Source organism: Petromyzon marinus, unplaced genomic scaffold, assembly GCF_048934315.1.
Source record: "Petromyzon marinus isolate PM22_M1 ecotype Great Lakes invasive population unplaced genomic scaffold, UKy_Petmar_22M1.pri1.0 PM_Scaffold_25, whole genome shotgun sequence".
Taxonomy (NCBI): Eukaryota; Metazoa; Chordata; class Hyperoartia; order Petromyzontiformes; family Petromyzontidae; genus Petromyzon; species Petromyzon marinus.
The window spans coordinates 1,126,849-1,130,072 of record NW_027423224.1 but is presented as its reverse complement, the minus strand read 5'-3'; the positions used below and the strand labels follow the sequence as shown (position 1 = coordinate 1,130,072).

Genomic DNA, 3,224 nt, shown 5'->3' with positions numbered 1-3,224 from the left:
GTGCAGTGCTGTCCTCTATAGGAGGGGTGTGAAAGTGTCAGCCATGAATGAGGTTAATGTGGGCCATTGCACTCTGGTTGACCCTGGAAGGTACATGACGGGTAAAGTCTACACAGGGGCCCCAAGTTGGGGCTAGTGGGTAGTCACGTGTCAGGGCGAGATCTTGCAATAGGAATTGAGAAGGTAGTCGTGGCCAAGGGCGGAGCCGGCCACGACTGGTGAGCATATAAACCGGGTCCCCAGAGGGACCGGGGTTCAGCTTTGCTGTTGTATTCTGAAAGATCTACATTTAACATCCGTGAAGAGTCACCAACACATGGGCAGGACTCAAGCTGGAGTCCTGCTCGTTGTAGCTATCCCAGAGTGTTAGCGCAGATAGCCTGGTGGTCCACCACCATAGGTTGTTATCTGGTAAAAGGGAAGTTACCCCTTCGTGTTGGTAAAAATAAATTTGTTGCCTCCAAAGAGTATGTCTGCGACTCAATTGAACCGACTTACACAATGGTGCAAAGGTCAGTAAAGTGACCGAGGCCACCAGGAGCTGTACCAGTATACCACATCAGATTAACAAGGGGCTCAGTGGTGGCAACAAGTTATCCCCTTCGCCTGGAATGCAGGAGGTCGTGGGTTCGATTCCAACCCCGACGCCTGGATATTTGGAGTTTGCATATTCTCCCCGTGGTGGCGTGGGTTTTTCTCTGGATCCTCGAGTTTTTTTTCCCTCCACATTTAGAAATATGCGTTTACAGTATTTAGCTGCTACAAATTTCCACGTGATAAGCCACTTCGTTGAGCTATGATTTGTGGCCAGGTTGCTTTTGAAAAACAGCTATATAGATCAGTGGACCTTACTTGGTACAATAAAATAAAAATCTGCCGATTCCTGGAGTTATACTATAGGAAGGCCTGGGTACCCAAGGGACCAGGTTACAGCATCTGTCAGTTCAATGAAAAATCGAATAGCTTAGTGGACTTTGCCTGGTTCATAAAAGAGTGTTTTAGTGTTTAACCTCACGTGACAAACAATAAATCCAACAAACACACCCAGTGCTGAAATGCACTGAAAAACAGTAAATGTACCAGAATGAAGCAGTACACATCTTGTCAAGTTGAATTTATGCAATAAAGATAACTAAAGAAAAATAACCAAATCCACAATTAGATGTGGATGTGATAATAAAGTAAAGCCCTTCTGGATAATGGGCACCCTATGCCCTGTCGGTCGTGTTGATTTTTTACCATATTTCACCACGCTGACTAGTGCGGGTTGGTGAAGCGAGGGGGGCAGAACTGATTCATTTGCCACTCGCCTCTGGATTTAGTCCATGGGTGTGTAGTGATGTGCGCTAAGCACTGTGCAATTGGACGACCCCACATGCCCTGGGCACCCTTTCGCATGAGATATTCAAACTCAATCTATTTTGCAGGTGAAATATTTCTGAAATAAAAATGCAATGAAGGAAAAACAGAGAAACTGCCATGACACGGTGCACAGGTGTGAATTAATATATTATAATAATCAGTCACACGACTGACCATACAAGGAAAGCACACCATGGTGGTGCTCGCTTCATCCACCCAGCAACACACTTCAGCGCAATTGTTTCCCAGCGCCTATCTCGTGACTCGGTATGGGAATCGCTGCGGTGGTGTCCGCTCGTGCAGCTCCATGCGACCCACAGCAGACGCGCGCTCCCTATAGAGGAACCACGGTCGCGCGTCGTCTATGCCTACAGCACGAGCTCCGACACAAACATCCCCTATGGAGCTCCACAGACTGGTGGGGCAAGTGCTGTTATTGAGCTCCTATGAAGGCCGCTGTGAAGTGTCGAGTCGCCCCGCGTCTCTCGCCCCTGACGCGGCCCAGTTCCCCGTGTAGCCTCCTCTGCCGTGCTCTCAACCTCTGGCCCTGACGCAGCAGAAAGGAGAGGGGTGGAGGGGTGACGGGAGGAGTGAAAGGAGCGTTGAGGGGAGGGTTGGGGGGAGGATCGGTGGGAGGGGTGGGGTGGGGTGGGTGGGGTGGGTGGGGTGGGGTGGGTGGGGTGGGAGGGGTGGGGTGGGTGGGGTGGGTGGGGTGCCCCTTGCTTTCTTCGGCCCCTCCCCCCACCTCTGCTACTTATTTTAAGCCTCTGTCTGTTCATCCATCCGGCCCCTTTTTTCTTGCTTCTCTGTCCGTCTTTCCTCTTCTTACCTCTTGTGTCCCTGTATATGTATTTCTGCTATCTTATACCTCGTATTTGTTCACTCTGTCTATGCTGGTATGTTCAACCCAGAGGATGAACACGAAATTTAGCACTCTTCTGAAATTCGTGGTCTGCCAGGCAAGTGTCTAACTGTGTCGTTGGCCGACTGGTAATGCATCACGTAAAATTTTCTTAGGTTTTTAGAATTCTCGTCTCTCATCTTCTTGTATTTACCTCCGTGCAGTTTAACGCTCTCTATGTGTTGCATTGATGTCACCCTATGTGCTATTTGTTTTACACCTGATGAAGATCGCTTGTGTTGCGGTCGAAACGTCGTGCTTGATTTATTTTAATATAATTTTATGGTATTTCTACATACGTGACTTTACCGAAAAAACCAATGAGTTAATCAATGGTTCTCTGTGTGAGTGAGTCTATGTGTCTCCATGTGAGTGAGCCTATGGCTCTGTGTCAGTGAGACTTTGGCTCTTTGTGTGAGTGTACTCTGTGAGTGAGTCTATGGCTCTAAGTGGCTCTCTGTGGGAGTAAGTGGGTCTCTAAAGCCACCACCATCTTGCCCCCTGCCCAGTGCGTCCACCTGGTTGAGCTGCAGAAGTCTATTATCCACCGCTCCAGACCGCACAGATATCCGACGTCCACCTCCAGCACAGACACCAGCAGATTCTTAAACCTGGTGGTGGAAGTAAGGACACGAGAGGGGTAATAGTCAACCACCATTACCACCATCAATACCACCATTACAACCACCAAAATCACCGCTATCGTTAACACCACCATCAATATCACCACCTCCACCACAACGATCACAATCAAAATTACAATCACAATACTCTTTGGTTCTTTCGGTAAAGTCACGTAGGTAGAAAAAAAATAATAGATCACGACGTTTCGGTCGCAACACAAGCAACCATCATCAGGTGAAAAAATATAGCGAGAAAGCTGCTGAAACACGAAGTTATATTGGCTTGAGATAAGCTCAGCCCAAGGGTAAGTGGGCGGGGCTAGAGGTAGAATTTGCAT

At 48.3% G+C, this 3,224-nt stretch overlaps 1 long non-coding RNA gene across 1 annotated transcript; it reads right to left on the bottom strand.

The window, feature by feature from the left end:
* Positions 1-1,490: 1,490 nt before the first annotated feature.
* LOC142923022 (uncharacterized) lies at positions 1,491-2,967 on the bottom strand. The gene is made up of 2 exons (XR_012940477.1): positions 2,782-2,967; positions 1,491-1,909 (listed from the first exon to the last, which is right to left on the bottom strand). It is a non-coding gene; the product is annotated as an uncharacterized LOC142923022 (long non-coding RNA).
* Positions 2,968-3,224: the final 257 nt, after the last annotated feature.